Raw genomic sequence first — 24,913 nt, 5'->3', positions numbered from 1 at the left:
ACACATGATTGTTAAAGAATGTCCACCAAACCCGTGTCTCTAAACACGACAAATGCTTTGTGTCGCGTACACCCGAAGCCACGTCTCTCCAAGGTCCTAGAACATGCTCCAGGTGCAAGGGGACATCCTGTCGGAGACTGATGAAGAGTTAGCAGCAGGACATAAAATGTGGAAGATCCTCGGGCACACCACATGTGGGGCACAAAGGGCTACTTAATGCAACAATTTTATGTAAATATGATTTAGTGTAGGCAACGCTCAGGTGAATTCGGTGGAAGCACTTTTGATGACGTCTGTCTATACTGCGTGGCATGCGGAAGTCACAAGTGGGGCCGATACGTCGAAGGGGTCTATACTGACACTGCGGATCACACCTTGCTCCTACCTATACCATTTTCTCGCAGTGATGGTGCGACACATTACACTACCAAATCCTCGCAGGTGAGACAAGATGGAAGTGTGTGACACATCGTCAAAGGCCTTACACACGTCGAGTCGCTGGATGGTGCGCGTGGCTTTTATGGGATTTGGATCTGGAATCTCTTGCTGTATCTGTCACATGATGTCCCGAGACACCTGCTCTAAGCCTAACCATAGACGGAGTAAACGTGTCTTTTGCGTCAGCGTGCATTTGGAGCCTGTTTAAGACAACGTGCTCCATTACCTTTCCTAGAAATGATTTTAGCGAAATTTGGCGGAGGTTCCCAATCTCGAATCCTTTTAGCTGTTAGGAATGAAAATAATTTTAGCGTGCATCCATTCTTCGGGGATGCTGCCTTCTGTCCGGTATCTGTTGAAGAGGTCCGTAAGGGCCTGTACTGTTTTTGCTTCTAAGTTGCGCAACATCTTACAGGTGATGCGATCGTCCCGGCTGCCGAGGTGGTGTTAATTTGATTAAGAGCAGCTCTAACCTCATCTACGGTAAAGACCATAGCCATGTGAGCATTGTCCGACTCTGAATATTCTTCTGGCGTGGGTATATCCTAGGAGGTTTTTACGTACTGATTTTTGAATGTGGTCACGAGCACTCCGTTGCTGCCCTGGAAAGCTTGCGCGATCCTCTGTAGGGTTTTGTGACATTCGGTCTTAGTCTTCCTAGGATCAAGTAAATGCTTGGGTAAAAACCTTGTAATAAGGGAGTAAATACTCACTGGCACCCACCCAAGCGCAGCCATACGGCTACAAAGGAACGCTATACAGCTTTCTCGGAAACTTGGCAGTTAAAAACTGGTCCCTGTGCCCTGTTCCCACATAGAATTATCGATCAATTCGCTCACACCCTACCGTAAGCTTGCCGTCCCGGTTAGCTCAGTTGGTAGAGCGACTACTCCGGTGAAGTGATGGCCCCGGGTTTGAACCCCGGACCAGGACGAATGTTTCTTTAACTGCGAAGTTTCTGAAAAAGCTCTGTAGCTTTCCTGTGTAGCTGTATGCCTCCGCTTGGGTGGATGCCAATGAGTAATTACTCCCTTATTACAAATTTACTCCTCCTTGGGGACTTCCCCTAAAAGCATTTGACTAGAACGCATGTGTTCTTGTCCAGTTGTCCATTAGGGCGGCCGCAAGTCTGACGCCACTGCTCTCGGCTAAGCTGCCATGTGTACGCCACGTGTATGCTTATTTTTACGCCATCGAGCGTGTATACGTCGTTGTGCTTCCATGATGTGTACTAGCTTAGCGTCCGGACTGGGATCGCTTTCTTCCTGCGTCACAGTTTTCGAGGTGTTGGCGGCGTCTCGAAGCAGACGCTCCGTCCACTGTCGTAAATCTGCTAAGCCCTCCGTCGGTTTGCGAGCGGAAATTTCTGAAGGAGTCCCAATTCGAGTGCTTCACTTTCCAGCGACGCATTCCGCAATGCATGGCTCAGAAAATGGTACACAGCACATAGTGATCGCTTCCTATGTTAACGTTGAGTTTCTTCTATCTGAAATAGGGGATATTTCTTGTAAAAGTAAGGTCGGGGCACGTATCCTTGGTAACGCTATTAACATGCGCGTAGGTTTGTCAGGGTCGATGAGTAAGGTATGCCCTAGCATCCCCCCCCCCTTGCCCTCTGAGCAGTCTCTCAGAAATAAGTCCTCTTTGTATTGTTAGTTGAGTGGCCCCATTCTGCACGGGGTGCGTTAACACATCCGAAACCCAGCAACATTCCGTCTCACGCGGCTGCATGCGCCTTGCGGAGGAGGGCTGCTATTTTCGTGCTGTTGTCTTTAGGTGGACTGTATACGTTGAGAATGTTGAGGGGAGATTGTTCGCGCGTGTTCGGTAGCATATATAAAGATATGAGAGACGTCTGCCATTTCCAAATCTAGTTGATTTGCTGTGAGATTACGGTGCACAAGTGTAGCTGTGATCGGGCGGAGCTCAGCTGTCCCTTTCTCATTGCATGCTGCATATCACGTGAGCTTTACTTCTGCGTTTGTCTCTTCAAGGGCTATGATTACCATTCTTTGTTTGGGGCAAAACTGCATATTTAAGAGCCTTGCGCTTGGCTCTGAATCCCCCGCAATTCCATTGCCATCCTATAACAAGGACACTAGCCATCGCGTTTAAAGTAAGGTTCCTTTCGCGCGGGTGGCATTATGTTAGGTTTGACAATTCCGCTGGCGGACGCACGCGCCGCCGCGCCATCGGGTGGGCTGGAGAATACAGTGTAGGTACGAGGACAAGAGCCTTCTGCATTTAGCGTTGTCGATGTTATGGTCACGTTGCTAGGGGCCGCAGGTCAGCCAACGCTACTTGTTACAGTGCCGAGCTTAGATATCCGTTTCGAAAGTACTTGCGACATTGGCCACAGCCTAGTTTACTGCGTTAAGCATTGGTATTATTTTCTGGATAGTCGCCTCCACCTTGGTGTGTCCTTCGTCTATTTTTGCAAGCCTCTGTTCGTCATTATTGTCTAGCTCATCTGGATCTGGCCGAGGTACAAAAGATGCGTTTCATTTGTTACGACGAGTTTGACACACTTCCACGTGTTCATTGCGGATGACCTCTTCGTGAGCGCAAGCCTCAGCCAACTCGGTATTATTTTTGAATTGCACATTCGCAGTTTCTAACGGTTTGATGTTAACGTTGAGCGGCGCTAACTGTTGTTGAAGCTTTTTGACTAACTATGCCAGTTCACTTACCTTTGGGTCGGGTGCTCGTTGGCGTTGCTTGTCGTCAGTAAACGGCGTTTAGCATGGAAATGTTTGGCAGGTTCGTCTTGCGCTTCGAAATTGCAGTTTGTCCGAGAGCTGCTTCTCCGAGATGACGATGTACTCCAACCTGTGCTCCTACTGCGTCCACTTAGAGGCTGAAAAGAGTGCTCTCGTGGTTCCTGATTCGGTCGACTTCTGACCCTTTATTGAGATGGACGTTGGCTCACTGAAGCTCCTGGCTCCGAGGCACCTGTGTCCTGGCTTCAGCTAGAGCTTGATCATGATTGATTCTAGTGGGATGAGATGTCACAGCGATTTCGTACGAAGCGCTGCTTGCAGCTCCGGCTGTTGGTCGGATGTGGGTCCTCGCACAAGATGCACACCGCTTAGCACGTGGGTTCCTGTCCTTGTGGCGGAGCATGTTCGATGCCGCATCTGTAGCAAGTTGCGTGCCTTGGCTGAGGGCAGACGTCCACGCGATGGTTCAGGGGTGCTCATCGTGACTGCGTTGTTGAACGGGTATACCCTCACCTGTTTAGTAGAGAGGGCGACCTTTGTGTCGAGTCGGGCGGCTGCACAGACAATCTTCGCCATCCTTGCCGGACCGATGTCACATAGGTTGAGTTGGCCTTGTCGTCTGAGAGCGACTTTAAAACCTTCGGCCGGTTGGCGGGGGAGGGAACTCTTCCTTTGCTCTGGTGGCGGTCTGCCACGTGGCAGCTGTTGCAACCCGGTGTCTTTCTCAGTCGTTGTCAGCACAGTTTAACGTTGCTCCGTTCGGTGATCGGTGATGTCGAGACCCTCGACGACGTAAGGCAGGGTAGGAGGGAAACCCAGGCATCGCCTGAGCGGCGCCGTCTCCACCGTAGTCGGCGCGCAGCTGTTTAGCTTAGCTACCGGTATCGATGTGGCCGGCCGAAAAACGGACACACGGAGAAATTGGCCAGCCTGGTCCTCCATGCTCTTAACACCAAGTCCGGGGTAGTGTCCGAAAGTGCAGGGCAAGAAAATTGTGTTTGTTGGTGACTGTCCGCCACGAAAATCTGGTATCAATCGCGGAGATCATTTGAGGCCCGTCTGACCCGCTTTCGGGTGGAACGCGGACTCCGCGTTTCGAGGAGGCGAAATGCAAAGGGCGATAGTGGTGGCAAATATTTATTGACTATGTATTTAATGAGAGTGTTTTGGGTCAGACCCTAGGGGCCTGACCCTAAGAAATTCAAGGGGCGGGGGGGGGGTCCCTTATCCCGCCACCCCGTGGCTTCCGCGGCGGCCCGGGCTGGAGCCACCAGGGCTTGATGGGCCTGGAGGTCGGAGCAACCGAGCAGGGCAGCCTCCCAGTCCTCTCGGGTAGGTTAGAAAGGAAGGATTCGAGAGGCAAGTCCACACCAGGTGTCTGGAAACGCCTCCCCACTATGAGGGCACTCTCTTGAGAATATCAGACAGTGGCCGCGCAAATTTTTGTATAAGCGAGAAATCTCACGGAAAGTAAGAGCAGATTTGAGTTCCTCGTCCTGCGCTGGTTGTAGGTGCGGCGATGCCCGGTGATTTAGCGCGTGGGCGGCAGAATGAGCTGCCTAATTCCCATGGATGCCTACATGCGCTGGGGCCAATACAATGGCGCGGTGGCTAAGAAAACCCTGGTACTCGCAAGTTTTTAGAATTTTGAAGCCCCTGTATGGGATGCAGCCTTGTTTAATATAAAGGCACTCTTGTGCTGTGTGACGTCAGTTTACGTTAAAGATCCCCAAGAGGTCGAAATCTTGTCCGGAGCCCTCCAATTCTTTATTGCTTTCTTATTTCACTCTACCTTATTTATCCCTGCCGTCCGAAGTAGGGGTGTTAACCCGCATTGTGGAGAGATCTGCGATATCTTTCGCACGGTGTGGGCATGTACTGAGAATACTCACCTTCCCTCTTTCCTACACCTACCCGAATGGCATGGAAGACTGCCCTCTTAACTGCTCCACACTAGAGTCCACAAGGGCTATGTTGAAGTGGCCGCTAGAGGGGACTCGTCGTGCGGTGTCCCGGACTAAGAGTCTTTGATTCCCAAACTCTCTTTTTGAGCATTACAAAAGTTTTTCACCAGCAGCAACACCACCCCACTGTGTGGCAGTAAATTCTCCTACGATAATATAAGGGTGTCTATCGGAATATGTGAGATAGTTACTGGGCCAATTCATTTCCTCAAAATCAATTTTCAACCAATCACATACCGTTGGAAAGCGCACTACAGGGGTGGGTGATTCATAACAACCCTTCAGTCGACTTACTTTCGTGACGTCAACCACAGAGACCATCCTGCGTAGTGTGAGAGGCTCGTTTTCAGACAAGAGACGACCTTGGTGTAACGGATCAATGTTAGGCTCATCCATAGACAAGTGTTCTGGAAGTTGTCGCCTCTCCTGTTTGGTAGAAAAAGGTCGAAAAATTACGGATTGCACAAGTCCACTTAAGAAAGGAAATTCGAAAGCATTTCCCTTCCCCTCCCCCTCTCTCTTTTTAATTTTTTTTATTCTTCTGTTTTTATTTTAATATTTGCATTTTTGTTTTATTTTCATTCCATATATTTGTTTCTCAATTTTCGTTCTTATATTATTTTTCTTGGTTTTATTTATTTTCATTCCCCTTATTTTCCTATTGATATTATGTCATCAATATCATCATCATCGCTATCATCTACTTTCACTATCGCAATCATCATCATTAACACTATGTTTAGCACTATCACCATCAGTATTTATCACTATCACTACCACGCTATCTATCTCTAGCCTCTATCACTATCGGCAGCTATCATTATCACTATCACTACCATCAACACTTGCTTACTCATCTTTTACATTTTATTTTAATGATATATCGTATGCTTGAAAGTTCGTGCGGACACTTTTGCGGACAACCTCCGTCTACAACTTCCGTCAACGCTGCTCATGAGCCAAAAAAGGCTTTCGGCTTAAAAGAGCCCAGCAACTTCGTTTGGTTGCGACTCAGTTTTGTTGCTCTCCGCCTATGTAAATGCCTCTTCGGAGGAAACAATTAGTATTTGGCCCATCTGAGACCAGAATATCATCATCACCCACCACTCAAGACGTCAATACAGCGAACGCGCTTGCTCGCGAATCTACACTTAATACTTCCAAAGGCTCCATCCCGATAGTAAGTCACGCCAAAGTCAACGAGGAAGTCTGCAAAGGGATTATCACTGTCCATGAGCAGGAGACTTCTACCATCCTGAAATATTAAGTCCAGTGGCGAGGAGGAGAGATAGCTTTCATCGGCAAGCTGGGGAAGTCGACGTTGCCCTGATCTCCTTCATGGGCCACAGAGTACCGCGTTACGTGCACTATAAAAGCGTGGTTACTGTGGTGCGCGAATATAAGCGCACTATTCCCGCGTTTTTTCGATCCGGCACCATCTGTCATCGCGTGCACTTATGCCCGAATCATCAAGACAATCGCGGCGGACACTGCAGCCAAACGGTCGCAGTCGTCGAAGATGGCAACATGGTGCCCCACGTGTGCACTCCTTCCTGCATCGTCTGCGATGGCAGCCATCTTACGTGCTCGCAAGACTGCAAAGCCATATTTCTACGGCTGCAATAGTCGGGGAAAATGACCGCTCAAAGAAAACAAACTCAGCGTGCAGTGGCCCCGGGTTCTGGCACCGCTCAGGAAGTCTCCCCGCCTAGCAACAATATAGTGCAAGGCACAATCGGGCCAGCGCCACCGGCGGGCGCCTTGCACGGGCGTGCCCCAAGCCCCCTCGATCAACTAACCAGAAAGCGTCACGTGATCCAGGCGCAACCGCATTCCTACACGGGGATTTTCCTGCTCTCGAATGCCCTCCGCCTGGCGCGCCAAAGACGTTACAACCCAAGGAACGCAGCCAAGACGAGCCTTTTCTGCCTTCCCGTGCTCCCCTACCTTCTCCCCCACCAAACCTTCTTCCACCCCCCTCTTATCTCTGACGCCGCGGACCTCCGCTGCGAGATGGAGACACTGCGGGCACAAAATGCTCAACTCCAGCCAAACTTAATGCTCTAGAAATGTCTTGGGCCTTCCAGCCCACTGTGCAGGTAGCTCCGGAACCGGTGAAATAAGTGCCGGCAGACCCGACACCCTCTAGCCCTGATGTGCGTTTCACCACCCTTGAATATGCCCTCGCCCAATTAACGACTGTTAAACTTTGGCGAAATTGAAGACAACCTGCTCAAGGCAGCTACGGCCACGGTTACGGCCGCCGTAACAGCCATCATTAGGAGGTGACTAGAGTCAAACACCCTTCTTCTCCGCCGAATGGATTCCCTGCAAGACGCAAACCGCTCATCAATACTCAACCGACCTATTGATCTAACCGAACTCTCGGAGGAGCCGGAGCCGCTCCCGCTGTAGGTGACGGACCCTACGCCGGCTCTCCAATGCAGTTCCCCTTTAGATCAGCATGACATTGTCCCCTCCTAGCCAACCCCCTAGAGGTCGCCGCCCCCGGCAAAGACAACAAGCTCTTTCCCTTGTAGAGTGGAACTGTCGGGGTTTCAAAGACAGGAACAAACGCGCGAACTTAAGCACGTACATTGAGAACGTCGAACACCCCGCCGCAGTCCTCGCGTTGGAAGAAACCGAGGACGCGGTCAAGCTCTCGGGCTATAGAACTTTCTACGAGACCTGTTCACCTGTCTCTTAGTCCATAAGGCCTACGCAGTGCAGGACGTTAATCTCGACCTAAATCTGGAATATTCGTATGTGATGGTGTCTGTCCTCCACCTACGGCGAACAGATAGCACCTCACACATACTTAATATCTAGTGCCCTCCGAAACTCAAAAACATCACTTTTTCTAACATTTTTAGTGCAGCGCTAAGTATAGTGGGTCGTGACCCCGTCATGACATACAGAGGGAGCTTTTAACCCCCCCCCCCCCCTGTCTCATGTGGAGCTATCGCAAGGTAGAGCCGCGTGGCCGTAAGTTGGTGGAACTTATATCTACGCTGGGCATCACTCTTCTAACCGACCGGGTCCCCCCAACACGTGAAGGGAATTCTACCAATTGGGACCCCTGCCTCGACCTTACCCTTACGAAACACTTCCGACACGCACAGTGGATCAGCACCGAGGAAACCCGCGGTAACGACCACTGAACACTCTCATTTACACTTGACCCTTACATCGCCACTTGCACAAGCCAAACTTCCCGAGTGGAATGCTTTCCGCCAGGCCCTGCCAGTAACTTATCTCTTGGAGAAAGGCTACTCCACTTGGACACACAGACACATGCAAATACTCTGTTCACACGAACAGCACATCCAGCTGACGGATCCTGCATTGGACGTGGGTAACAACGCGATGCACATCTGGGAAGCGAGCCGCAGCTCCATAAAGCGATGGCGGCTGCAGAAACACAATCGCAAACTGCGCGCTCGCAACTCTGACCTCACCCAGCAAGTTGCGAAGTATGCTACCCAGCAAGCTGTGGAGTATGCTGTCCAGCTCGCGGACAGTAACTGAGTAGATTGGTGCAATAGCGCAGCAAGACAGATGTCGAGCCGAACACACTTGGCGGCTTTTTAGTAGTCTCATCGACCCTACACAGACCCGCTCGATAACCCAGAAACACCTCACTCGCGCGATACACAACTTTTCAAGGAAAACCAGAAGATCTAGCGAATGTCTTGCGAACACAATAGCTCAATCAGGATCAAGACCCGCGCGGGCAGTATTATTCGTATGCAGGCAGCGATAATCTGGAAATGGATCAGCTTTTCCAGCTTTACAGCCTTGGCGCAGTTCTTGCCTAAATGCGCAGGAAGGCTACACCCGGGAGGGATCAGGTCAACTTCAAACTGTTGGTAATCCTTCCCAGTTCGGCATACAAAACCCTACCTCAATATATCAACGCCACATGGACCGGGAACACTTCATTGCCACCCGATTGGAAGGCATCATTGGTAACCTTTATTCCGAAGCCGGGGAAACCGGTAAACACACACAACCTCCGGCCCATCTCCCTCACGTCTTGCGTAGGGAAACTGATGAAAATAATTGCTCTTGACCGCTTCTCGGAGTATCTCGAGAGCAAGAACACCCTCGTAGACACCATGTTCGGCTTCCGACCTCGTATATATAAGTCCGCGCAAGGCATCTTTTACAGCTTCATCACGAGGTTCTCCAACCCATAGAACACCCACTCAATGACAAGATATTCCTAGCATTCGATCTGAAGGGTGCGTTTGTCAACTTTAAACACGATGTCATACTAAAGATTCTTAGCGGGACCACCTGCGGCCCTCGTACATTCTACTACAGCAAACATTTCTTAACAGACTGCTTGGCCTATATACGCATACAGGAGACCGAGTACGGCCCGTTTGAGATGGAAACGCGGGGCTCACCACAACGCTCTGTGTTGTCACCGCTTCTCTTTAACATTCCCGTGATGCACCTCCCGGCACAGCTGGTGGGTGTCGGCGGTGTTCAGCATGCGCTGTATGCCGAGGACCATACCATGTAGGCCACTAGATAAATAGGAGAAATTGAGGGATTCCTGCAAGCAGCGGTGAGCATAGTGGACCACCATGCCACGTACTGCGGCCTCCATTGCTCCACGTTTATATCTGAATTTGTGCATACTCGACATTCTCCGAAATTCAAAATCTACGTTGAGCTTTCTCTCGTGAGCGGCACCATCCGTGAAGCGCAGGGGCTGCAAATAATCGAACTCTTCATTAATAAGAATCGCAAGGTAGACACAACTCTTGCCGAACTCCAAGAAGTCGGTGACCAGGCGGGCCAAATGGTTCACCGCGCTTCCAAGGAGCGAGAGGGGTTGCGAAGTAAGGGTGTGGTGCGGCTCGCCCATGCCTTCGTAACTAGTCAAGTACAGTACTCGACTCCTTCCCTCCGCTTATGGAAACATGACCAAGATTGCTTGAAGGCTGTATTCCACAAAATTTTCAGGAGAGCCCTCGACCTCCCGATCTCCACTTCCAACACGTGACTGCTCGCGTTTGGGGTGGTGAACACCTATTGGGAACTTGACGACGCGCATCTCGGTAACCAATATACGCCTCTCGCCCAAACTTTGTCCGGTCGCCGCCTCTTAAACCGGTTACATATCAAACAGGCCCACCATACGACGGAACGGGTTCAAGTGCCCGAATAGTCGAGACGCGCACTCTAAGTTCGACCCCTTAAGACTAATATGAACAAGGAGGACCATAATGGCCGGCGCCAGGCGCAGGAAAATGCACTGCACCACCACTATGTCCTAAAGAAACACGTCTTGCACGCCGACGTTGCAGGCCTCTACCACACCAGGGTGGAATGGTACACGACTGCAGTCATACACGACGAAACACAGTTGGACGGCCTCTCGTTCGGAGCGTCCAGCTCAATGCATACTGAGGAAGTGGCGATCACCCTCGCAGCCTCCCTTCCCCAATCTAAATTCATCCTCAGACTCTCGCGGTGCCTGTCGTAACTTTCAGTTCGGTTGTATCACTCCACTTGGTCAACAAATTTTTCGCCACTGTACTCGCAACTGCGATCCAACTCATCGCTCAATTAAGTGGGTCCCCGGCCACTAAGGCATGCCAGGTAACGAAGCAGCCCATGAGGCAGCCCACGAACTTACTAACCCGGCACCAGGCGCTCATTGGGAGGACCTTAACACAGATAACAAAACTTCTTTTAAATATATTACTGATAACTATACTGCCGAACACAGGCGCTACCCGGTTCCTATGAAGGGACTGTGTAAAGCTGGGGAACGAGCTCTCCTTCGGTTCTTTACAAACACAGTGCTGTGCCCGGCGGTTCTCATACACTTTGATTCTTTTTTGACGGCCGCTTCTCAATCTGTGGGGAGGTGGTCGATCCCTTTTACATGGTTTGTGCATGCAGGAAAGTCCTTCTCTCCCACCCATCCCCCTTCCTCTACCCTAGAGGACTGGGAGGCAGCCCTGCTCATCTGCCAGGAGATATCGACCCAGCAGGCGATGCTTCGGCGGACCTGCGCAGCGGTCAGGACCAACGGGGTCCAGGAATGAGGGACTTCGCCTTGTATTGTAAGGGGTGAGACCCACACGGGGTCTATCCCCGAGCACCTCTAAGTGAATATAGCTCAATAAATGCTTTTCACCACCACCACAATGGAAGAAGATCGAGGCTCCTGCCACGCGAAATTCTGCATATGCGGCGCGTCTCCCTGTAAAGGTCAAATTAATGTGTTCTAGATGTCAAATTACAGTGTTCTAGAAGACTGTAGTTCAAATCCAAGAGCGAGATGGCCTTTAGGCTCAGCATGCAGGAGTAGATCTTTTCACTCCAAAACCCGGTAGGTAGTGCAGCTTTATGGGAGCGCATGAGCGAAAACGTGGTATTTTTCATATTTCGCAGCCTTTATTGAGCCTTTTCCGGCACAGAGTTCCTGATTGTCCACTAAAATTTTGAATCTTCGTTTTCAAAGCGTCTAGAGGAGTTTTTAAAACATCAGTGGTGCAGGCTACATTTGAAATAAATGCTGGACGGAATGGGACGCCATTTTGCGCCTAGGAAAAAGGACCGCTTTTCAAAAACCAACAAATAAGTATGGACGTTGCGAAATTCTAGCAGCACCTAATAAGTGCTGTTTGGCGCTATAATTGTTTAATGCGAAAGCATTGCAGTCCCACTGAGAGAACAGCCGGCGGTGTGCGATAGCGTGTTAATATATGCACTAGCAGATGCTACTGAAAAATCTGATAGATGGCAAGAAAAATAGGGTGACGTCATCAGGCAGCCATGACACAAACAGCAACGCACGCACCGCCACTGCATGCAATGTTGCACCTGTCGCTATTGCTGAGAGGAAGAAAGGAAAGGAAAGTGCACGGGCCTACCTACTGGCTCAAGCCGAGCCAGGCTCGCCGCCGCGTGCTGAAAGTAGAAGAGTTAAATGATAGAAGAGCAAAGATAGAAAGGAAATGTCGTGCGCTAATATGCCCCGGGCCGATCTCGGAGGAAGTTCAATACCGGGACGACCCGTGCCATAGAGCTTCAAGCCGGGCACTCCGCCATATTCAAAAAATAAGTTTAATATCTTGGGTCCAAGGACCCGCAGCATATATTAAATAGGGCTATGCATGTTGACGCGTGATTTGCGCTTATTTTTCTGTAATATGTTAATTTCATGTTACATTACATACGTTTGGCAATGCTTTATTTTTGTTTCTGAAATGCCCCTCCTGCTTGGGCCAACGCATTGCGGCTGCAGTAATAATTAATGAATAAAAAAATAAAATCAGTGGACCGTTCGCGGCTCAGCTCACGACAGTGACGTCTACTAGGGACGAAAACAGATTGGCACCGCTGGAGGCCACCTAGTTTAACCGTCAAGACAATGCACCACTCGCGTAGCTGTCAGCGGACGTACAGTATTGGTCAGAAAACATCAGGGCGCTGTAATTGGGCCACGATCGGCAGCGCTCCGATACGGCGGCGCGGCCAATGCCGGCGCGCGCCACCACTCGCTTGTTCTGAGGGCAAAGAGGGCGAGGGAAACATGCCCTTTCCTCTCGGGCGTCCCTTGATAACAGCGCACATGAAAATGTAGTGCGGCGTTCCCACTCTCTAGTACGCGCTTGTCTTACGGCCGCCGCTCTACGGCGCTTTGTGCAAGTAAATGCGGTGGTCACGGCGAACCTGCCCGGCACTAGAGTGATTTGTGAGCAGCCGTAAAGAATCATGCACTGAGCGCTCAGTCCAAAGCGGCTGCGGAGCAACTGACCAAGGCAGTGGTCACACCTGTGAAGCAGCGGAGGGTTTGAAGAATCTCTGGCTCCGGACAGGCCGTCATTGGAAACTGGACTTCGCAACGTTCAATGCTAGAACCTTGTCTAGTGAGGCTAACCTAGCAGTGCTGCTCGAAGAACTAGCGGGTATTAATTGGATAACATAGGGCCTAGTGAGGGTAGGAGGACAGGTGAGTCTATGCAGTACTAAGGGGCGGGCACGTCTTCTGCTATCATGGATTAGCGGCCAGACGATAACTAGATGTGGGATTATTCATCGATCAGGGAATAGCTCGCAAGATAGAGGAGTTGAATAGTATTATTGACAGGGTGGCATTTATTGTAATTATGCTTCATAAGAAGAAGAAACTGTAGGTGGTGCACGGCTACGCGCGTACATCCAGCCACGGTCACCAGATCATTAAATGCTTCTATGAAGATGTGGAATTCGCAATGAACAAAATAAAATAACAGTACACTGTACTGATGGGCGACTTCGATGCGAAGCTAGGCAAGAAGCAGGCCTGTGACGAGGGGGTAGGGGACTATGCCATACATTCCAGGTATAGCAGGGCAGAGTTATGAGTAGAATTCGCCGAGAGAAGTAATTTACGGATCATGAATACCTCCTTCCGGAAACAAGATAACAGGAAGTGGAACTGGAGAAGCCCCAATTGCGAGGCTAAAATGAAGTAGACTTTATAATATGCGCTCACCTTCGCATCGTGCATGTTGCGGAGGTCCTCGGAAAGGTGCATTGCAGCGACCGCAGATGGCAAGGTCTCGAATTAGCTAAGTCTTGAAGAGAGAACGGAACAAACTAGTGAAGTAAAAGCCCATTAACGAGTTAGCAGTAAGATGGAATGTATAATAATTCAAGATATCACTGCAGGAGAGATATTCGGCTTTAACTGAGGAAGACGTTCTTAATGTTCAAACAGTGCGCAGTACGTAGCGCGCAGTAAATGTAGACCGTAGGACGGCTCGACAAGACAGTGGCAAGCTATCTCAGGAGACGAAAGATCTCATTAAGAAACGCCGCAACATGAAAGCATCTAACTCCACAGACAGAATGCAACTGGCGGATATATAGAAGTTGATAAATAAGCGCTAGGCAGCCCACATCATGAAGTTTAATATGGAGAGCATCGAGCATGATCTAAAGAACGGAGATAGACTAAACGGGGTGAAGAAAATGCTAGGCATAGGTGAAAACTAGATTTATGTGTTTAGACAAAGAGGGTAATGGCATTAGAAAAATGGATAAGACAGCTTAATGAGCCGAAGATTTTTACAAAAATGTACTCAGTAGCCAATGTAATCAGGAGGTTAATGAGAGATGCGGGAGAGCACAGCACTGGCATATCCCGCCACTAACGAAACAGGAAGTGAAGGAAGCTTTAGCAGTAATGCAAAGGGGGAAGCAGCTGATGAGGAAGAGGTAACAGCAGATCTGTTCAAGGACGCAGGGGAGATTGTGTTAGAAAAACTAGCCACCCCGTATACGCAATGCCTTATGGCTTGAAGCGCACCAGAAGCTTGAAAGAACGCAAACATTATCCTAATTCATAAGTAATGAGACGCCAACGACCTGAAAAATTACAAGCTGCTCAGCTTACTGTCCATTGCCATCAAGGTATTTACTAAGGTAATCGCTAACAGAGTCAGGACAACCTTAAAATTCAGCCATCCAAATGATGAGGCAGGCTTTCGTAAATGATACTCGACAATAGACCATCATCACATTATGAATACGGTGACGAAGTGCGCAGAATGTAACCAACCTCTCTTTCTCTCTCGCTGTCTCTTTATATATATATATATATATATATATATATATATATATATATATATATATATATATATATATATATATATATATATATATATATATTGGCAGACAAGGCAAGTGAAATGAGGGGCGCGTTTGACAAATACATTAAAGAAGCCAACAGTCACCGAAACCAAGGTGCAAGGGGAATGTTTCTAAATTTTTAATTTGTAATGACAATCGATTGGTTTAAAGAAAATTGCTTATACAGCAGCAGGAAAAACGACCATGCCGCGGGTGGGATCCGAACCCACGACCTCCGAATATCGCGTCCGGTGCTCTACTAACTGAGCTACGGCGACGGCTGTCCAATCTGCTGCTTTAGTGGGTACTTATGTTTTTGCGTGTAAGCGTTCCTAAGCGATCTGGCGGTCTTGATGCTATAGGTAGCAGAAGAGGGCTCTCGCACAGTTTCCACCCTCGCCGTTAGATGACGTTCTACGTCACACTTGCGGTATTACAGGACGTGCTACGTCCACCGCTATGAACGAAGGTGGCGCTGGTGAACACTCTCAAGGATCGCTTACACGCAAAACATAAATACCCACGAAAGCAGCAGATTGGACAGCCGTCGCCGTAGCTCAGTTGGTAGAGCTCCGGACGCGATATTCGGAGGTCGTGGGTCAGGATCCCACCGGCAGCATGGTTGTTTTTTCTGCTGCTTTATAAGCAATTTTCTTTAAACCAATCGATTGTCATTACAAGTTTAAAAAAAATTAGAAACATTGCCCTTGCACCTTGGTTTGGGTGACTGTTGGCTTCCTTAATGTATGTATATATATATATATATATATATATATATATATATATATATATATATATATATATATATATATATCCTTCATTGATTACGATAACTCATTTGACGCAGTGGAAACCCCAGCAGTCATGGAGGCATTGGGGAATAAGGGTGTAGAAAAGTGTTATGTGAAAATACTGGAAGATATCTATAACGACTTCAAATCTCCTATACTGCTCCATAATTCAGCAATGAAATTTCAGTAAGGAAAGTTGTCATGTAGGAAGACACGATCTCGCGAATGTCATTCACTGCCTAATTACAGGAGGTATCCCGAGGCCTGGATTGGATGTAGAGTACCTAAATAATCGCCACTTGCTGATGACATTGCCTTGATAATTCACTCAGGAGATTAGCTCCAAAGCTTGATCAATTGGTTAGGCAGGCAGAGCAGAATGGTATGATCATGCAGAAAACCACAGTGATATCCAACAGTGTCGCAAGGAAACAGGAGTTCACAACTGGTAGCGAGGTGTTGGAAGAGGTAAGGGAATACGTCCCTTCACGGCAGGTAGTCACCACTGATTCGGATCTTGAGAGGGAAATAAGAAGAAAAACAAGAATGGGGTAGAGCGCATATGTCAGATTCTCTCATATCATGAATGGCAGTTTACCAATATCCCTGAAGAGAAAGTACACAACAGCTATATGTTCTGAGAAACACAGCGCTGACACACAACGGAGGAAAGCAAGGACACACAACTGCTCACGTCCGTTGTCTGCCAGCCCTGCCTTTCTCAGAACGTTATTTATCCAACTTGCCCAGCAACACGCCTTGCTGAAGCGTTATCTTACGAATGCTCACCTATGAGGCAGAACCGTGGAGGCTAACAAAAAAGGTTCAGCATAAGTTAAGGACAACGCAGTGAGCTATGGAAATAAAAATGATGTGTTATGTTAAGAGATAGGAAGCGGGCATTGTCGTTGAAGGAACAAACGAGGTTTAATGATATCGCAGTCGAAATCAAAAGGAAGCAATGGGCTTGTGTGGGGCATTTAATGTGAAGGCAAGATAACCGCTGGTCCTTCAAGGGTAACAGAGTGCATTCCAAGAAAAGGGAAGCGTAGCAAGGGCGCCAGAAATTGAGGTGGCCGGATCAGGTTAGGAAGTTTGCGGGGATCCGTTTGCCGCAGCTGGCAAAGGACTAGCCTATTTTGAGATACATGGTAGAGGCCTTGGCTGTGCATTGGGCGTAGTCGGGCTGGTCATTATAATGATAATGAAGATTAATGCAACCCCATCAATCACAGGCAACCGGCCGATTTTTCATTACATTTTCTTTTTTTTCTGCGCTCATTCACAATGGCTTGTGAACGCTGAACAACAGCAATAGGCCGCAGCGTTCATTGGGCGACCAACCTCTCGCGATTAACCTTTAATTTAACTGCCACCTGTTAGCGTGGCATGGTGGGTGCACTGCCTATGCAGTGTGCGGAACGCACTCAACGTTACAGACGCCAAACAGCGTCTGCTTGCCCGATGCACCAAAGCTTTCGCTCTCTAACCAGAATCAGTAGTATTTAAACCGCAGTTCATTTTTTTCTCTCACAAAGGAAAGCAGTGAAGCAGGCTACCAAGAATTAAGTAGTCTCTGAATTGGGCTTGAGAAACGTTTCTTGACACTGCGCTCATAGGAATTCAGTAATACACTGCCAAAGGTTGACTGGACTATGTTTTTTTATTACTTTGGAATGCGCAGAATCATAAGGCACGACGCTTATCGGCCCTAGGCTCGAAGAGCCAACAAACGTGCTCAAGGGGAAGAGCACATTGAGATCCAGGAAGCGGATTCAGCATTTTCTAGTAGTTAATGTGTGATAAGAAGCGCAGATAAAGACTGTTAAAATGCCGCCTAACACCTTATGTGCTTAGGCCATGAAAGCGTCGCATGGCAGTCCAGGAGAATTAGGTAGTCAAGTACATACCTAAAATTATTAGCACAGGTCAACTTTCAAGATGCACGTAAAGGTCTTTATCGTGCATATCACGTAGAAGTCACTCAGAATAGGAGCGATGCTCATATTATTCAGACGCTTTGTTTCTGGGTGAAAAGAGATCAGTTGCACTTGGTATAGCTGGATAAGAGCTCCAAAGGAGCACCAACAGAGAAACCACAGGTGTTTTGAAAGCGACGCCTCCGTGCTTGTCAGTACAACCACTAACATATCGGGGAACCTGATCATGCGGGATTGAAAAATATAGGCCTTTCAAATCGAAAGAGAAACCTTGTGATTGCAAAAATGTGGCAACAGATTTGTGCTGTGTATGTATCTGCGGGACGATAATTACGTGAAGTCGGCACTAGTGTTTATGCGTTTTTGCTCTAACAAACGTGCCAAGAGAAATTTTTTTGCTGGCGATTATAGAGTGGGACAGCATATCCATGTTTAAACGCTGAGAAAACTTATTTGCGCGTTCATTTTTTTCAAAACTACCTTGTTGCATTTATCAAAATAGGATTCATTTGCTGCGGACACTTCTGCTATATCAGCTGCCATCGGCAGAATTACGAAGCCTCCTTCCTTATCCAATAATGCAGCGATGGCGTAGAGGTAGAACATCCGCCTCGCGTGCAAGAGGACCGGGGTTCAAATCCTGGTGCCGCGCAATTCTCCACCGGGTTTAAAAAAAAAAGAAAAATCCGCGTGTCGATGGAATTGCATAACCAGGCCTGGAGTGCGGCCTTATCTCGGTGACCAGAACCGACAACGCACTCTCTCACCAGAGCAGGATTTGGCCACCCTGGTGTAGTACTTGGCCACAACCTTCTATGATCAAACCAACTAACCCTCGGCCCTCAGTCCCCAGCGGCTGCAGAGCAACTGACCACGGCGGCGGTCAGACCTGTGACGCAGCGGAGGGTGCTAAGAATCTCTGGCTCCGGACAGGCCGCCATTGGAATCTGAACCTGGCAACGTTTAACGCTAGAACTTTAGCTAGTGAGGCAAGCCTAGCAGTGCTGTTCGAGGAACTAGCGGGAATTAAATGGGATGTGATAGGGCTTAGCGAAGTTAGGAGGACAGGTGAGGCGTATACAGTGCTAAAGGACGGACACGTACTGTGCTATCGCGGGTTAAAGGATAGACGAGAACTAGGTGTGGGTTTCCTCATTAATAAGGATATAGCTGGCAACGTAGAGGAGCTCTACAGTATTAACGAGAGGGTAGCAGCAATAGTAATTAGGCTGAATAGGAGGTACAAGCTGAAAGTGGTGCAGGCCTACGCACCCACATCCAGCCATGATGACCAGACCGTTGAAAGCTTCTATGAGGACGTAGAATCAGCAATGAATAGAGTAAAATCGCAGTACACTGTACTGATGGGCGACTTCAATGCGAAGGTGGGCAAGAAGCAGGCTGACGACCACGCGGTAGGTGACTATGGGATAGGCTCTAGAAATAGCAGGGGAGAGTTATTAGTCGAATTCGCGGATAGAAATAATTTACGGATCTTGAATACCTTCTTCCGCAAACGAAAAAACAGGAAGTGGACCTGGAAGAGTCCCAATGGTGAGATTAAAAATGAAATCGACTTCATACTATGCGCTAAACCTGGCATCATTCAGGATGTGGCCGTCCTCGGAAGGGTGCGTTGCAGCGACCATAGAATGGTAAGGTCTAGAATTAGCTTAGACTTGAAGAGGGAACGGAAGAAGCTAGCGAAGAAGAAGACCATTAACGAGTTAGCCGTAAGAGGGAAAGCACAGGAGTTTAGGATAGCGCTGCAAAACAGATACTCGGCTTTAACTGAGGAAGATGATCTTGATGTTCATTCAATGCACGATAACCTGACATCAATAATTACGGAGTGCTCAGTAGAAGTAGGCGGTAGGACACTTCGAAAAGATACCGGGAAGCTATCTCAGGTGACGAAAGATCTGATTAAGAAGCGCCAAAACATGAAGGCATCTAACACTACCGATAGAATAGAACTAACGGAGCTATCAAAGTTAATAAATAAGCGCAAGGTAGCCGACATAAGGAAGTTTAATATGGAGAGAATCGAGCATGCTATAAAGAACGGAGGTAGCCTAAAAACAGTGAAGAGGAAACTAGGCATAGGTAAAAACCAGATGTATGCATTAAGAGACAAGCAGGGCAATGTCATTAGCAATATGGATAAGATAGTTAACGTAGCCGAAGAGTTCTACACAGAGCTGTACAGTAGCCAATGTAATCAGAGCGCCAATGAGAAAGACAGCAGTGCACAGCAATGCGTCATGCCGCCAGTAACGAAAGATGAAGTAAAGAAAGCCTTAGAAGCAATGAAAAGGGGAAAAGCAGCTGGGGAGGATCAGGTAACAGCAGATCTGTTGAAGGATGAAGGGGACATCGTGCTAGAAAAATTAGCCACCCTGTATACGCAATGCCTTATGACCTCGACTGTACCAGAAGCTTGGAAGAATGCAAACATTATCTTAATTCATAAGAAGGGAGACGCCAAGGACTTGAAAAATTACAGGCCGATCAGCTTACTATCCGTTGCCTACAAAGTATTTACTAAAGTAATCGCTAATAGAGTCAGGGCAACGTTAGACTTTAATCAACCAAATGATCAGGCAGGCTTTCGTAAAGGATATTCCACAATAGATCATATTCACACTATCAATCAGGTGATAGAGAAATGCGCAGAATATAACCAACCTCTATATATAGCTTTCATTGATTACGAGAAAGCATTCGACTCAGTGGAAACCTCAGCAGTCATACAGGCATTGCGTAATCAGGGGGTAGAAGAGCTTTATGTCAAAGTACTGGAAGATATATATAGCAACTGCACAGCTACTATAGTCCTCCATAAAGTCAGCAATAAAATTCCAATAAGGAAGGGCGTCAAGCAAGGAGACACGATATCGCCAATGCTGTTCACCGCATTTTTGCAGGAGGTATTTCGAGGCCTGAATTGGGAACAGTTGGGAATAATAATAAATGGAGAATACCTAAATAATCTGAGATTTGCTGATGACATTGCCTTGCTGAGTCACTCAGGAGGTGAACTGCAAATCATGATCAACGAGTTAGACAGGCAGAGCAGATCGATGGGTCTAAAAATTAACATGCAGAAAACCAAGGTAATGTTCAACAGTCTTGCAAGGGAACAACAGTTCACAATTGGCAGCGAGAGCCTAGAAATTGTGCCGGAATACGTCTACTTAGGGCAGGTAGTGACAGCTGATCCGGATCATGAGAGGGAGATAACTAGAAGGATAAGAATGGGGTGGAGCGCATATGGCAAATTCTCGCAGATCATGAGTGGCAGTTTACCAATTTCCCTCAAGAGGAAAGTGTACAACAGCATAATCTTACCGGTACTCACCTACGGGGCAGAAACGTGGAGGCTAACGAAAAGAGTTCAGCTTAAGTTAAGGACAACGCAGCGAGCCATGGAAAGAAAAATGATAGGTGTAACGTTAAGAGATCGGAAGCGGGCAGAGTGGGTGAGGGAACAAACACGGGTTAATGACATCCTAGTCGAAATCAAGAGAAAGAAATGGGCTTGGGCAGGGCATGTGATCCGAAGGCAAGATAACCGCTGGTCTTTAAGGGTAACGGAGTGGGTTCCAAGAGAAAGTAAGCGTAGCAGGGGGCGGCAGAAGGTTAGATGGGCGGATGAGATTAAGAAGTTTGCTGGCAAAGGGTGGATGCAGCTGGCAAAGGATAGGGTTAATTGGAGAGACATGGGAGAGGCCTTTGCCCTGCAGTGGGTGTAGTAAGGCTGATGATGATGATGATGATGATGATGATTCCTTATCCACGGTTAGCAGGGACATGCTATTTTTCGTCGTGTAACCGACAGTCTATAAAATAGGGGAGGGGGGGGGGGGTCCAAGGGGACGTCCGTCTGCTAAACGCAGATAATGAAGAAGGCTACGTAATTCTTCGTATAAGAGTCTGCGTCGACTACGTGAACTGTACTATGAAGTTGTTCCTCATGGAATGACATCATGGCAGCGAGGACGCCCGACCAGAAGTTGTCCATAACGTATGATCACGACGCATCACGTGCGCGCATGGATACTTTCTGTTTGCATTGTAGGTGCTTATTTTGCAGATTTTTGTTTATTTCTGGCCAGCTCTCATTTCTTTTAAGCATCAGGCCGATTGTTCATTAAGAGCAAGATAATGCCTCGAAGGCTTGTGATGTTTCTTTATGATGTGAGCGCCCGGCACGCGAATTTTGGCTTCGTTTGTGATGCAAGATGCAACCATATTGTTACGTGGCCCGAAGTCTAGGCAGGCACAAGAACGACCGGAGCACAGGGCACAGATCACTGCGAACACCGAGCGGATAGCGCGCACACGACGGACAATTTCTCCACGTCGTCTTTACGGAGATTATCGGTTGCACAGCCCCCCAGTCGAAAAGGCACCGTCTTGGTGTACATCGGGGCAGTGAAGGGGACTGCGAGACGTAAGATTTGAGTCAAGAAATGTGCACATCATTCTGATGCTGAGAGGACGGGGCACCGGAGAAGGCCGGAGTCATCGCATAGGTGACTGCGGTGACTTGGCGCAGGACATGGTACGGGACGATATAAAGGGAAAGAAGTTTTCAGAGAGCCTCACGCGGCGAGATAGCGACCAAAACAGGACGAGGGAGCCAAGGGAGAAGGCGACCGTACGGTGACGGCGGTTGTAGAATTCCTGCTGACAGGTATGGGAAGCGAGTAGCCGGGAGCGTGAAAGTTGCCGGGCGTGGTCAGCGCGAATAATGGCGTCGTGTGCGTATGCAGATCGCAGAGCAGTAAAAGTGGGAAGCAGCGTGTCCAGAGGCAGCAGGGGCTCGCGGCCGCACAAAAGATAAAAAGGGGAGTAACCAGCAGTATCACGGCGGGAGAAGTTGTAGGCGAAGGTCACATAGGGGAAAGCGATATCCTAGTCGTGCTGGTGCGGAGAAACGTACATAGCCAGCATATCGCGTAGAGTGCGGTTAAGGCAGTCTGTGAGGCTGTTATTCTGCGGGTGGTAGGCGGTGGTGAGCTTATGTTTTGAAGAGCACGGCCGAAGAATGTCAGCTACAGTTCTGTAGAGAAAGCCTCAGCTTCGGTCGGTAAGAAGTTGAGGGGGGCGCCATGATGTAGAATGAGGTCGGACAAAAGAAAATCGGCAACATCAGTAGCAGTACTGGTGGGGAGTACACGCGTGATCGCGTAACGAGTAGCGCAGCCTGTGGCAACAGCTATCCGTCTGTCTCCCGAGGTGGATTCCACAAACGGTCCCACAACGTCTAAGCCGACGCGATGGAATGGTTTGGGTGGGACGTCAATTGGGAGAAGAAAACCGCCTGACAGAGTGGTGGGGCGTTTCCGGCGCTGGCACTCCTCGCAGGCAGCAACATAGCGGCGTACACAGCAGTAGAGGCGGGGCCAAAATAATCGACGACGCAAGCGGTCGTTAGTACAGGAGACACCGAAGTGACCAGCAGTGGGGAGATCATGCACCTCTTGGAGGACAGCAGTGCGAAGGTGCTTGGAGGAGATCTGGGCCAGCTCGGTTAGGGATATAAAACCCCACCACAGAGCACAAAGCGGCGCATCGGAGGGCCGAATGGGGCGGTGCAGAGGCGGTCGATAATTGAGCGCCGCTCGGCATCATGGCGCTGTTCTTCGTACATGTTAGCGAATGCAGAGAGAGAAGACAGAGCGTCCTCGCTGTCAGTGCCAGGATTGTGACAAGGACCAATGGGGTAACGGAAAAGATAGTCGGCATCGGCGTGCAAGCGACCAGACCTTTAGAGTACAGAGTAATGGTTCTGCGGCAGGCTCAATGCCAAACGACCAATTAAGCCGTCCTGTAGGGTCTTTTAAGGAAGAGAGCCAGCACAACGCATGGTGGTCAGTGACAACTGTAAAGGGTGGCCATATAAATATGGTGGAATTTCCCAAAAGCCTAGACAAGGGCCTAGCACTCACGTTCGGTAATTGAGTAATTGCGCTCCAGGGCTGAGAAGAGGTGGCTGGCGTAGGTGGTGACACGGTGCTGTCCAGACTGCCTCTGAGAGAGGACACCTCTGATGTCGTAGCCACTGGCGTCAGTGCGGACTTCAATGGGGGCGGTCACACCAAAGTGTGGCAGAATTGTATTGGTAGTAATCTTCAACATCAGGTTGGAAAACGCTTGTGCATGTTCGGGTCCCCAGGTGAAGGTGGCGTCTTTTTCAGAAGGACGGTGAGGGGGCGCGCGATGTCGGTGAAGCCTTCAACTAATGGACAAAAATAAGAGCACATCCATACGAAGCTTCGGACGTCGTTAGAAGAACATGGCTGCGGAAAGTCTTTGACGGCTCTGATCTTATAAGGGTCAGGGTGCACCCCCGTGTTGTCGATGACATGACCCAGGATAGTGAGCTCACGGCGCGCGAAACGGCACTTAGACGAGGAGAGCTGCAGACCGGCGTGACCCCTTATTAAGCGGACGTCTTTTGTAGGACACATTGGTATAGAAGACATTCGGTAATGAAGAACAAGTAATATTTGAATTTTGATCAAGAACCTCACGTATAAGAGACATTTTTACTAAGGTATTTACTAGTGTAATGAACTCACTGCTGGCATGACGAAAGAGGGAAAGGATCTGGAAAAGTTCAGCGAGGTGAGAGGAAAACGTGGGCGAAAAGGCAATGAAGTCATCCGGATAGCACAGAAAGGTTGACCACTTAAAGCCTTGCAAAAGGGAATAAAGCATGCGTTCGAATGTGGCTGGCGCGTTGCATAATCTGAAAAGCAGAACTTTGAATTGATAAAGGCCATCAGGCGTCACAAAGGCGGTCTTCTCACGGTCCTGGTAATCTAAAGAAATTTTCCAGTGGCCGGAGCAAATATCTATGGATGAGAAGAATTTGAGACCATGGAGGCAGTCAAGTGCGTCATCGATACGCAACAGGGGGTGCGTCCGTTTTATTGATTTTATTCAAGTGGCGATAACCAATGCAAAAACGCCAGGAGCCATCCTTTTTCTTGACAAGTACGACGGGTTAGGCCCAGGGACTTCTTGAGGGTTCGATAACGTTTTTCACGAGCAGTTTACTAACTTCCGCATTGATAACCTGACGCTCGGCGTGAGAGACCCGGTAGGGGCGGCGGCGGAAGGGAGGGGCATCGCCGGTTTCAATGCGGTGTCTGACGGCGAGAGTTTGACCCCGCGCAGTGTTGTTCACATCCAAAGTATCCCAAAAAAGATTCGAGAAGGGCGCGTAGCTGGGCAGTTTTGTCGGGACGGAGGTCGGTGGCATCATGATTGTGAAGGCGTCTGTCGACAGTGGACACTGCGACGCGGGGCGACGGTGTCTTCAATATAGGTGGCGGGCAACTTAGCGATGTGGCAAGGAGCGAGAGGGGATAGCGTAACCACGCAGATGCCGGGCGGGAGCA

General features: G+C 48.8%; 1 pseudogene; it reads right to left on the bottom strand.

Annotated features, from left to right (window-relative positions):
• The window catches only part of LOC144123896 (uncharacterized), a 121,250-nt pseudogene that overhangs the window by 81,196 nt on the left and 15,141 nt on the right, over positions 1-24,913 (bottom strand).

The sequence above is a fragment of the Amblyomma americanum genome, chromosome 3 (genome assembly GCF_052857255.1).
Source record: "Amblyomma americanum isolate KBUSLIRL-KWMA chromosome 3, ASM5285725v1, whole genome shotgun sequence".
Taxonomy (NCBI): Eukaryota; Metazoa; Arthropoda; class Arachnida; order Ixodida; family Ixodidae; genus Amblyomma; species Amblyomma americanum.
Note: the sequence above shows the minus strand (reverse complement) of the source record. Positions and strands in the feature narration are given on the sequence as shown.